The 13,766-nt window shown below is 37.5% G+C and overlaps 1 long non-coding RNA gene across 1 annotated transcript in view; it reads right to left on the bottom strand.

The window, feature by feature from the left end:
• LOC133222193 (uncharacterized) overlaps positions 1-13,766 on the bottom strand; it is a 400,427-nt gene that overhangs the window by 224,750 nt on the left and 161,911 nt on the right. The gene's annotated exons all lie outside the window — the stretch shown is intronic.

Raw genomic sequence — 13,766 nt, 5'->3', positions numbered from 1 at the left:
GGAAGGGGAGCAAAAATCCCAATTATTCTTTTTTAATTAACTCATGAAGGCCTAACGTCAAGGTAACCCCTTGAATGCAGTGTCCCTGGGGCACACACAGGACCATCATCCTCAAATGGCTAATTTTTTGTTTTTTTTCTTTCAGTGAGCAGCACTGGAATTTGAGCCCAGTGTATCACAGAGCTCAGCAGGATGCTGCTTTGCTGAGCATCTGGAGACTTTGGGAAATAAGTTTTTTCTGATATCGCTTATTAAAGAAGATGCCTAGATGTCCATATCCTCAGGGAAGCAGCCATTTGTGCAAGAAGCCTGCAAACTGAAGCCAGTAAAAGACTGATGATGTTTGCAAATTTCCCCATGCTCTGTAGTGATCTCTTCCTTGCAGGATGAATTTAACGTATAATGAACCTGGACTACTTTCACTATTGTTCTAAAGAAACAGTAAACCACCCTGCCTTTTGTATAGTTGAATTTTGCCATGCCACTTTATATTTAGGAAAGGAACAGTGTGGTTTGAAGATAAGACATACAAAATCATGGTGTTGCTATAGATAGACATCCAAATAAATTAAGCCACCTAAGGCACCACTGGCATAAATCATTGCAGCTCCATTGCTCTCAGCACAGCAATGCTGGTGAGGTGATTCAAAGATGTTTGGTAGCTGCTGGTGTAGCCATTTCTCTGGAGGGCTTTCCCTGCATCCATTAGTATTTTGTTAAGCTTAAAAATAAAGATGAATAATCCCAGCTTCTCAGCTAGTGTGAGCTGGCATCAACCTTGCAAAGTACTTGGGCTGTTCAGTGCTGGTGAGAAGCCTGACCTTGTACATGGCAATTTTCTTCCTTTTCACACAGGTGGTTATTTTTTTCCTGTGTGAATGCAAAAAGCTGAAACTATTGCCATGTGATGTTTGTTGATAGTGCCTGTATTGCCTGGCCTGTGGGTGGGCTCTTAACTCACAAGGACTCCACAGGCTCCTATCTGACTTCTGCACAAGCTTATTTGCCCACCTAAAACCTGCTCCTGTCCTTGTGTGTTCAGAAGAAACAAAAACAAAACACACGACAAAAAAAAACTAACACAAAAAAAAAAAGAAAAAAACAAGCAAACCAGGCAGACAAATTCCATTAGATATTTCCTTTACCTAATCCTACTTAAACCAATTCTTAAAGTAATTGTTAAGTGTAAAAGAACAGTGGCACTCTGCTAGAATATGCTATGTATTTACAGGAATTAGGCTCATAGAATTCATGTGAAAACAATATGTCTTAAAGGCGGGTTCCAAAGACTAATTATCTGTTGTAAAACACTTAATGATTGAGCTGAGTGCTGATGTTAACAAAAAAAGAAGAAAGAAAAAAAAAATGGCATGATGTTAGATGTGGCTTTTCAGATGCAGTGGCTGAACTCGGAAGCTGCAGTTGTGATGGTTAGAAAAGAAGGCAATGAGCAGAGACAGCAGTGTCAGGGAAACCATAGCAGCTTTATGGCCCAGACGGAGCACAAAGATACTCTCATTAGGAGTATTGCTGGCATTTGGATGGGCACATCAGTTTATTCTTCTGTGGTGTCTCTTGAGCCATGAGTTTGTTCCTTGCTGTTCAGCGTCTCCCCAGATTTTGTACACCCTGTTCATAGGGTCATATTTATAGAACGTGTGTAATCCTGGCCTTTGGTTCGAAACACCATCCTGAATCAGCAAAGCTCAATCCAGAGACAGCAGGTATAGCTTATGGGTAAGCAGCTGATGCGTGCTTTTCTGAATGGGGACCTGAAATCTCACTGTTTTATTGCTAGTGATGTGGTAAACTCCTGTAAAAGAATATTGTATAAAAATAAAATAAAAAAGGATATATTTTTCATAGTACTAGTAATAATAAAGCTCTATATAATAAATTTTATTAACAAATAAGCAGGTACTGACCACCAAGGTCTTGTCTGGAATATGAGACAGCTTCCAATTTTTCCTCTGATGGTCTTTATTTTTCCTCCACTTCCTTCTGTAAATCATTTTGGTAGAGACTCATCCTAATTTAATGTGATGCCATTTGTTCCCCAAGTAGTATGTAGGAAAGGAAGGTAATTTTAAGAGGTTTGTGTCTTAAGCAGAGCAAAACATTCCTGGGGAGAGATTTATCCAACCCATTAATCTTACCTGGAGCACTGGGTGATTGTGTTGTATCTAAACATTTAAAATTAATTAGATATTTAAGATTAATTAGAATTCAACTGGGACTAAACTTCTGTTCCCTGTTTCCTATATCCATGGGGAAGACAGCAAGGATTTCCAATCTCATAAAATATTATTAGTATAATGTGTTATTAGATGTCCAGATACACTATCTAATGAAACATTGCATATATATAAAATGGGAAAACTATGTTACTAGCATTTCATTCTGTAGTGAAGGGATTTTCAGAATTACATAGAAATTAAAAAAAAATAATATATTATTATCAAAATATTAACTTATCAAAATACTGAGTTATAGTAATAAATCACTGACAACTCTCGATATTCAGGTGAGGCTTTGATGGGAAAGAGTTAAGTTCTGAGCAGTTAAAATAGTGATTCAGTTGCTGAAGTTTTTTCATCTTCAAAAATTTTCCACTGAAAAAATGTCTAATTTTAATTTGAAAACAAAACCTCTAAACTGATTTTTTTTGTGTGATTACTTGGTACATGAAAAAAATGTGACTCCTTGAATGTTGCTGTAAACCAACTGGGAGCCAAGTACAGGTTCTTAAAGACTAGTCCCTCTTTTATATAATAATAACAATAAAATAATAATAATAATATAATATTAATAATAAATAATAATGTAGTGTTTGCTGTGTGCTCCAGAGCCCTCACAGTAGCCTGTATATGCACACAGAAGAGCAATAAGAGAAGATGGCAGTTTATTGTGTTTGAGAGAGAGGATACATCTAAAACCCTCAAGCAAGCTTTTCAGGGGAGGCTGTCAATTACTTTTTGCATAAATAACAATTTGGGGTTTGAAGAAAAAAATATTTGAGAAGTGCATTTTTAAAGTGGATTAAATACACGCTCAAGGAGGGCAGGAAAAGAGGAACTGCTACGAGTCAGAAAAGTTCTGAAAATAAGTATGAATCCATTTCTAGTAATTTTGTGTCTGCTTTTTGGTTTTGTTTTCTTTTTTGTAACTCAGAAGAGATGAGTATATCTTCAATAATGAACTTGGCTGATGGCCTCATTCTGAAGGATGACAGAGAAAATAAAAAATATATTCAAAGCGATGTGCATAGATTGGATTTGATGCCTCTAGGTTACTACCACATGCTTTGCAAAGAAGGCTAAAGTAATAGGCTGGCAATATAAAACTAAGATCAGAACCCAAGATTTTTAAGTATAACTATTTTAGGGGAGGTGACTAGTTCTTTTTTTATGGGCAATTTGGTACACATTCCTGTTTATCCATCTCCTGAAGATCTTGTGAAATGTGTCATATCATCACAAGTTATTACAGTCGGTTTTGAAAACTGTGATCAGAAGTTACATCTAATTTGGTCACATGTTATGGCTGACATACGGATGACTGGGGTTGGGTGTATTAAGGAGAGAAGTTCCTTGTGGAAGATCATATTCCTTTGCTAGTGGATACTCTTACCAGAATAGCAAGTGTAGGCAATATCAAAAATTGCTGGAATGTTTCTTCTATAATTACATAAAAAATGATAGACAAGTCCTTGCTATTGAGCTGGTCAAGTAAGCAAGGAGCTTGCAAATGGGACCTCCTAGCCCTTGATGCTGATTTTCTGTGTGGATTTAGATAAATCCCTTAATATCACATTTGTAGTTTGCCTCTCTGTAGAATGCTTATCTTTGTACCATGGAGGCACAGTGAAAATATACATTGCTGCTGTCTGTTGAGAAATATTATAGGATGAGGTAAATATTTGCAATGAAATACCAAAATACAGAAACTCTAGACTTGTGCACTTGCTCAAAGGCTAGCACAAGGGAAGATCTGGACGATACTTTTATCAAATACTGATAAATATTGTAAGGAGCAGTGGAGAAGTAACATACAGGTATTTTCACTTTCAGCTGACCTTTCAAATATATCTTGTGTGGCATGGGAAATAAATAGTACCATTGTTGGGCACTGGCACAGCTCTATATAAAGAGGGGATTCCCAGTTAACCTCATGAAATATCAAAAACTGCAGTCCTTGAGTTTTTGTACAGCATTGTATAGAAATACAACATATTTCTGAAATTAAAAAGTAACATTTTAGTTCTGGTTTAAGAGTGAAAATTGATTCCTGTATTTTTTACAGTTCAGAACTCTTTGCTATGCTGGATGCTTTACAGAGAGATTGTATTTCATCCTTCAGTGGATGGTATCTCACATACTTCAATACAGAAATACAGACTACAAGAAAAGACCAGGCTCTTGCTTAGTGCTCCTGTTTGGGTTTAAGGAGGCAGTTAGAGAGACTGCTGAGAGCAGTTTCTGCATCTGGTGAAAAATTACCCTGAATGGAGGCATTGTGTTCATATTACCAATGATGAGGTATGCCCACATTTTCATTGGATATATTGGCTTGGATTATTTTGGTCTGCCCTGAGTAGCTTTAATGGAGTGAAGATCAGATATTATTTTATTCAGACAGAGCTCTTAGAATTTATTATAAAACTATTTTATGGTAGCGTTTAAGTGTCTTTTTAGCAAAAGGAAGAAGTTGGGAATTTGCAAAGAACCCATGACCCCTGGTCCCCAGTACTTGATGTTGCTCCTTATCAGTGCACCTCATCACCAGTAGTCTCAGCATCCTCAGTATAAGTAACTAAATAGATGTTTAGCCCGCTGCATGTTTATTATGACACTGCATTATTTCATGCTAAATGTTATTTACTGTAACAGTTGTGCTTAGTGATTAGTAGCATGGCATACAAACATATCTATGATAAAACAGAATTCTGTCCGTATACATTCCAAGATAGAATTTCTCCTCAGTCTGTCATGATGAAACAGGCCCAGTTTGTTGCATACAATAGAAAAATCAAGTGACAATACAAAATGTTCTCAGTTAAAAAAAGTAGACGGCAAAGCATACAAATGCTGATGACTGAGTTATTCCTTGGGCTGCTTTAGATTAGTTCTTGTTGACTTTAGTCTTCTCCAGCAAAATGTGCTGGGCCGTCTAGTATAGGCCATGCTTTGGCAACAAAGGTTGGACCAGCTGATCTTTAAGGTCCCTTCAACCTTGTCTATGATAATGCATATGATAACTCTGCACATAAATGACTAACGTTGATATTTTGAACTGTCCTTTGCATGCTTTATGTCAAATACAGATGCAAATCACATTTATGACTCAAAACATATTCAATGTAGGTTCATAAATTACATAAGAAACAACACAAAGTAATGAGAGATCTGTCATCTTTAGTTTTTCATTTTAGATGCAGCAGTGTGACATGGAAAATTTATTTACTATCCTAGCCACTGGTTTTCTTGTAGTCAAGAGTTCATCACTTTGCTTTAAGTCTGCAAGTAAAAAAAAGATGTTTCGCAAGAAGGAAAACAGTAAGACTTGGCTTGGCCCAAGGTGGGGTGGGGTATGTGAATGAGATCTATGTCTTAGCCTAAATCAGCCACTTGGAAAAATTTGTATATTTTCCCTTTCCTCATCTATAGAATGCTGTTAATACATTTTTTAAAGCAGAACTCTGTATGGAAAGCAGAACATAAAAGCTGTGTCCTCTGCTCCAAAGAGGACACACTAGTCCCCAACAACCAGATACAGAAATACTATGGTCCAAAGAACAGAGGTGCAGAAATGGGGAGCAGGGAAGGAGAAACTCAGGTGGGGACCAGTGACACTGTGGTCACAGTGGCTCTGCAGAAATGCTGGGAAATGCCCATCGGTAAAAATGGTGGGATGGGGGTTTCTGTTCAAAACAGTATGCTGCCAGCTGGAGTGAAAAGAAATTAGAAAGGAAAGAATGTTTTGTATCTGATTAATAACCTCACCTTGTCTTTAGGAGTTTGAAATAATGTTTGCATTGTTTTCCAGTGCAGTAGTCAGAGATGAAAAATCCCTGTTCTTCAGCCTAAAAGTAAATCAGTGTGAAAATTATTTCCTCCCACCTTGGGTGGAATTTGTATTTGGGCCAACGTTTCTGCAGTAGCTTTCCTACCTTTGAAATACCCTGTGAGATGTATCTGTTAAGCAACTGGATGTTCCCTAGGTGTCAAAGAGAGGGACAAGAATGAGCACCTGCAGCAACAGGGAATGGGAAAGCACGGCTGGCAGAAAGCAGTAGCACTGCACATACACATCTGCACTGTAGCCTGAAGGTGCTGCCACTTATTATCTTTGTTCCAGTATCATAGAAACTGCATGTAAGTTTTAGCCCAACTGAACAGATTACATCCCTCTAAGTCAAAGCAAATACATGTCTGTAGGAAATACTGATAAAACTGAATGCAACATGCATGTCTGGGGGCTAAACTTATTCCTTAGTTACTATGAATGTCAGCTTGCATCACTGATGAACACTGAATGAAACTAGTCTTGAAGGTATTATGGATAATCATGTTTTATTTTAAATATTTTGTCAAGCAAATTTGAGCAGGAGATTGCAGAACAGTCATTGAAAAGAGAAACAAAGATGTGATGCACCTCCTCTTTTTGTGTTAAGATACTATAACCACGTAACAACAGAGTCACAAGCAGAAAGACTTTTTCAGATTGGTGCTTTTCTAGGGCGTGGTTCCTCACATGACTTCATATGGGCACATCCCTGTGGACAGACAAAGCTCCATCAAAGCGAGGTCTGACTACTGTGTAGCATTTCATAGAAACAGGATGTAAGAAGAATCCTTTCAATGAAATAAGTTTGTTTACAGCTAGTAAAGCAGTTTGCAACATTCAGAAAAATCACTGAAATGATTTACTGGTGGACTCGCTTACCATTTTATCATATTGTGCCAGATTGTGCATGTTACTGATGAAAAGTAAGAACTCACACAAGTTATGTAGGCAAAAAATGCTCAAAATTACCAAATGTGTTTTAAAAAATTACTTACAATCCTAAAGGTCAGATTTCTGGGGCTTTTTTGGTCTCCTTTGTAATAGTAATTAGTATTATTCAATAGAATTTCCTATCTGCAGATTTGGAAAACCTTAGTAAATGATACCGATTTGTGTGTGATCAGAACATCCAATGAGGGTAACTGAGCAGTGAGAGCAACTAAAAAACTGATGCTGTATTGATCATGAAGGTTATATTTCAGTGACTAGAATAAAGAATATACTGTAATTCAAAGCATGTATTCAACAGAAAAAAATGCGTATACGTATGCAAAATAGAAACAAAACCCAAAAAACTTCAGCTTGTACAAAGTTTACACCTTTATTTATTTTATATCTGAGTTTGTAGTAATAATTTGAGATAACTTGATTGGTTGAAAACCCAGACTGTTAAAGCTTTCAAGAGAATAATATTCATATAAAACCTACACAGTACTTTTAGAGCATTTGGATACTCTAAATAACTATGTACAAGTTGTAGATGTCACAATTTCTTGCATTATTAATAAAAGTAGTAGCTTTGCATCTTCCCAGCTCTAGTTATTTCTCTGAATAACTCCAGGAAATAGAAGCATAAAACAGCAAGCATTTAAAAATAATGGGTAAGCATCTTTTAGGGAATATGCCTATAAAATGAGTCATGCTTATGTTTACAGTTTTATATTGATTTTCAAATCATAAAATAAGTACAACGTTATAAAACAGGCAAATCAAGGCTGTTACTGTGAGGTCATGATTAAGAGTCAGTGGTATCTTACTGCATAAGAAACTCTAGTATCAATGGGTAACTCTTGTTTGTTTATGGACTTTTGACACTAAACTGAAAAGATACATAAAATCACGTGGTATTTCAGGAAAAGAAACCACACAAACCCAGGCTATTTCAGCAACACTGAAACAGTTTTCAATCAAATGAAAATTTCAGTCACCTCTGAAAGATCAGTCATTTTTATGTGGGGTATGTATTAAAGAACACCTAACAATTGTATTTATATAGACATAAGTACATATCAAAAATACATATTGTGATAATTTTGCAGATGTCCTCAGGACCTGTATTTCATGAAGGGCCCTGACTGGGCATTTTGTTTAAGTAAAATACTATATAGTACTAATTAAGTCCTATGCTACTATCTTCAGTACCACACTGTGCGATCTACTTTCCTTGAAGTTCTGTATTCATGGTAACTTCATTATTTGTTAAATATCATAATAGGAAAGTAAACCAAGCTTCTTGTTTTTTTAAAGACAGACATCTCTTCCATCTCATTAAATATTTCCCTACATTGGCTCACATATTTTATAATATAATTTCAATACAGTCAGTATAAAATTGATAATATTTATTCAATTTTAATTTACAGAGACGTAGCAGGCTGCCTTCACTGAAACACCACCGTAATGAGCCGAATTACTTTGATGCTACTTTTCAGAAGATGTGACTTTGATACAAAGTACTGAACTTTCAGGAGAAAGTTTCCAGCATACAGTCTTGGTTTATAAACAAGCATTTGTTACACTGAATGCTCACTACAATTACACCCTTGTATTGTTGCTTAACATTTTTCCTTGGAAATAAACATATGTTAAACTGTGTTCAGCCATAAATAGATATGAGTTAGAAGGAAATCTAATCCCCTACTTGAAAATTATACTGAAGAAACTGTATGCTTTATCTTCTATTGGTAATGTCTCTCTTAAGATAGTAATATCATTATATCGAAAATCCTGAGCCTTTTCTCCACTGTTTTTTTTTTTTACCTTTTTTTTATCACTGGTAGAACTAATTGCAGATCTCAGGGTTTCAGTGGAGTCCACATCTACATCTCCTGGTCATTCCTTTCTTTTTGGTGGAGCTTTATATATTTTCCAGAGTATGTGAGGTAAAGGCTTGCTTTATTGTGAACTAAAGGTTTCTTCTTTTCTCTTTTAATCAGAAGATGCAATATATGTTTGAAAAGGAAGCAGGAAAATAATCCTTTTTGCACAGAGAGTACTTTTTTTACTAATACTAGATCCAACTATATGCATTTTGTATTAATTCATTTATCCATTCTGGAAGGGGCAAACATCCCTAATAGATGATAGTAATTAAAAAAAGTAACAAAACATATCTCCAGCAATGTTGTCAACTAAACTGTGTAATCTTTTCTGAACAGCAAAAGTATACGCCTGAAAGATGGGAACTACCTCATCAGTTACAGCAATAGCTGGCCAGTCAGTAAGTTATTAAAGCAACATAAATGAGTGTGCTTATCTGTTTAGATCTGATGGTTTTCCTTATTTTCAAGTGTGCAACATCTGTAGAATTACAGAGAAGTAGACCTGATGTTCCTCCAATTCTCTAAGCAAAGCTTAGTCACTCATCTTTCTACGAACAGTAACTCCTGAGGAAGAAACAGGATCTTGTTGCAAACCACATGCCTAAGAAGTCAGGGAGAGAAAACCCTTGCAATTGCTACAATTCTGCAAGACATTCTGGTAGAGCCAGGAGATGTAGCTCTTGCACATGGTGACAACAACCACCCTTGAGGAGGTTCTGCTTGCTCTCAGATAGCACAAACAATATTCCTCAACAGCCATTCCTCATCAAGGAGCAGGGACCCCAATTTAAATACATTAGAGTTACCAGTGGAAAGGCAGGTACAGATCTCAGTGGTAACAGTTCTGTCCCACCCTACGTGGATGACCATGACTGCCTAGGTCAGGCTACATCAACTTTGAGAGCAAGGTGAAAGAATAATTTCAAGTATCTGCAAGTCTTATTTACAGTATTATTTAAACAAGTCTGAGCTTTCATGGATGCTGCATGTCTTTGAGATGAACCAGCACCAAAGCTTTGGGCCTGCAAACTCTCAGTTGTTCCATTGCTGCTGCCAAGGAAGAATAATAAAAAAAACCACACTGAGTTTATTTGTCCAGAGCTTGAACTCATGGACAAGAGGAACCTAAACAAAGTATCTGTGGCCACACAGTTCTGGATTAAGTGTCTATAAAAGACCAAACCCCACCAAGAGATTACCACTATAAAGCTGAAACTATGAGCTGGGCCAAGGGATATACCCACGTAAAAGACAAGCAACTAAGATGGGGGTTGCTGAGGAAAAGGTTTGTTATTGTCTCCTGGATGTCATTTCATACAAGAAGAAGCAAGAGGTAGTTTTGTCCCATGAGCCCAGTGATTCTGCACCTCAACAGTGGGTACATGCAAGGTAGATTCAAGTAATGTATATGGAAAGGCATGCTCTCTCTCCTCTCTGACAGTGTATTTAACCAGCTTTTACTTTCACTCTTGGAGTAGGATTTATTTTAGAAAAATAAAAAGTGTCTGTGTCAGTCTTCAGATAGGAAAAATTACATGTTCAGAACCAGCAGTTCATTGTCAAATGAACTTCAATTTCAGTTCAAAATAATTTGCACTTATATAATGCTTTCCACTTTCAGAGCAATTTCCATGTTAATTAGGTTTTTTTAGCAACTTTTTGGAGCTTAAATTTAGTTTAGTATTGGTCAAAAATTTGCTCTAGTTCTTTCTCTATGTGACTAGAGCAGTGGCCTTGGACAAATTTCTCCTGCTCAAGTGGCATGGTCATTTGATGCTAAACTGGTGCCTTTTGGTAGCGATTGCACAGGCTGAAGGCAGAAACAGCACCTACGCTTTAATTTTCAGACCAGCCTTCTCAAGGTTCAGGCATCTGTTGCCTCTTCTGTGCTTTCAGTCATGTGCAGATGCTAAATCTCAGCCTGCTACACTACTGCAAAATAGCAATAATGTACTTGGTTTTCCTTTGGTTGTTTCGCAAAAGTAGTTTCAAGACAAACAATTGAGTATTTAAATGTTTTAAAATGTTATAATTTCCCTTAAATTGATGTGCAGCTCCCCCCAGCAGCCACAGCATTTTGGGAGGGGTGTCAGTAGTACAGGCTACAAGCACTTTTTCTCCAAGTCCGATGCACATTGTGGGGGGGTTCAGCTGAGCTAGCCACCAGTACATTCAATGTGCTGATTTCACCTCACCCTGAGGAAGCCAATTTTTCACTTGCTCCTTTTACTGTAGAAGGAAGAAAGGGACAAGAAACCAGGAACTAAAGAAAAAGAAAAGATCCATCAATGTCACTAGTTCAGGGCTGGGTCACTCAGCTCCAGAGCAAGAGCCATGCCTGCGGGTGTGATACTACAAAGTGTGTCTGCTCCTTGGGTGTGTGAAAAGCAGCTTTCTGAAAGCTCTTAGACAGCTGAAAGCTCCAATATGAACAGTGACAGCTGAAGGTACAAGAAATGTCTGAATTCTTACCTGGAGAAAATAGCAAATCTAAGACAAGGCTAAGCCCTCTTTGTGCAAGAAGTAGGGACGATGACAGGCAGGAGGTTAGTGATATGTCTCATTTAGTCTAGCCTCACACCAGAATGTTTCTGACACTGGGTTGTTTCTGTAGAGAGTAAACTACAGCAGTAAGCCTTGGCTGCAGGAAGGAGTGACAGTAGCTCTGAAAATCAAGAAGCCTCATGCAGTTATCAGGAGCACCATGCATGAGCAAGAACACCATGGACTAGTGGCTGCACAGGCGACAGGAAGTGCTTACAGTATCATCTTTCCAGGAAGAGAGGATATATAAGTACAGGTCACTAGAGTACTAAGAAATAATCTTATTTGTGATTATATTTCCAGTCTCTGAGGGCTGCAGATTCTGGTTCCTGACTTGCAATCCTGACTGAAACAAGTGAAAAAACAAGTAAGGAATTACAAGCGAATGGAATATTTTTTCCTTCTAATAGGTCTTTCAAACATCAACTTGGTAAATAACTAGCTCAGATGAAATATTAAATATTTCCTTGTCCTTTCTCCTGTTTCTCGTTTAAGAAATGCACTTTAGAGGGGAAAGATACCTAGTAAAATTATTATTAAAAAAAAAATAAATTCTTTCACAATCTGTAGAGCATGAATCTTTTTTTTTTTTTGTCCTCATTGCTTGCTTCATTTTATTTCATGGCTACCCATATCTCTTAAGGGTTTAGAAAGCATCTCTAAATCTTTTTCTGAGTTGCCTCTGATAGAAAAACATGCAGATGTGCTTAATGCTTTATAGGTGCTGGATATGTACCTGTCTCTTCTTGGGTGAGCAAAGCTGGCATAGCTGGTTATATGATTCCCTAAAACCACAAGCTTGGCTTGACAACAACCAAACTTTCCAGACCTTGTGCCTAGGCTTCTCGTGTGCAGAAGCTGCAGGCCACCAGCAAATTGAAATACACTTGATTCCCATCCAATCAGATTGCACAGTTTGCCTGGGCAGCCAATCAGCATGCACATAAATACCCACCAACAGAGCATGCTCCACATTGTCTCTTGACCAGTGTGTGGCCAGGCATGAGGTCCTTGAGCTCCAGCTCCTACTGAGCTATGAAGGTACGGAAGGGGAAGGCACTGAGGTGCTCCTCAAGTTCATATGCATCATTTAAACCCAATGTGTCATTTGCTGCTGTGTGTTGATACAGCTTTGGGTTTGCTAGTTCTCTACCTGTGGCACACTGCAGCTTTTCAAGGTCTTAAGTTAGATTTTTGCTGATGTTTGGAATACATCTGCATGCATACTTTTTAATTATTACTCATGTGCTGCAGTTTTGGGGAAGAGCATCTGATGAGCTGTGTTGCTCTTATTAGTAATCTGTTTCTACTGTTGGGTGATAGAAATGCATGATCAGGTTCTTCCTGTTGTGACCCTGGCTGAGCTGGATAGCAATGCCCACCTTTCTATATGGAGGCAGCTGCAGCAACTAAGATTGCAGCCATGAAGTTATCAGTTGTTACAGCATGACCTTCACTGTGATGTAAACGGTACTAATAGTGCTAGTGATTTCAGTGCTGTTCCCCAGGTAATACATAAGGACTGCTGTTGTATGGGAAAGACCCCTGGCGTTCCAGAAACTAATTTTAACAAAAGAAAACAAACACTGCCAAAAGCCAGATACGTTCGCTCCTAGGTTATCACCAGGAAAGTGCAAATTAAGTAACTCTGCATCTTTGCTGTCAACAAAAACATTCTCTTAGCCCATTATTTTAATTGATTTCCAATTTGAAGGTTAAGGGAGATGTGGGAAAACTATACTACTTTTAAATATTTGTGATCCAAATCAGAATATAAATTCTCATTAAAGAATCAGGAGGTTGTGGAGTAATTCATTCCTATTTGGCTGTATTATGGATTTTTCTCATTTTCTCATTTTTCTCGTTTCTACAGTTTATTTTCAGTAGAGGTATCAAAATTCTGTCATGTATAGTAGGCCTCTATTTAGAATGATAGTATGCTTTGTCCTCTGGTTTTGTTCCATGTAATTAGGATTTCCCTTCAATCCTATTTATTTCACTATAACGTCTCACCTTGTGTTTTCTTCATGCAATCTGCTTTACATATGTGCCTGAATCTGACAATTTGGGTCCGGGGATTTTAAGTTTACACCCTACGAGTTAACAGATTGCAGTCTTTCCCTGACACACACTAATGACCAGTTATGTTTTACTCAAGATGCTGCCTGAAATGAATAAAGACAGGAAACTTTGAAGTCTTCTGCATTTAGTTTCTTGGTGCACTGCTACTAGTAAAGACAGAAAATTGTTGATGTATTTGTGTTATTACATCTATAGCCAGAAACAATGGCTCTAGTTTCTATAGCAAGTGGTTTCTTAAAAGTCACATGGACT

Source organism: Neopsephotus bourkii, unplaced genomic scaffold (assembly GCF_033783945.1).
Source record: "Neopsephotus bourkii isolate Nb327-2 ecotype Australia unplaced genomic scaffold, CSIRO-AGI_Nbou_v1 NB_1574, whole genome shotgun sequence".
Lineage (NCBI taxonomy): Eukaryota > Metazoa > Chordata > Aves > Psittaciformes > Psittacidae > Neopsephotus > Neopsephotus bourkii.
This window is presented reverse-complemented; position numbering and strand designations above follow the sequence as displayed.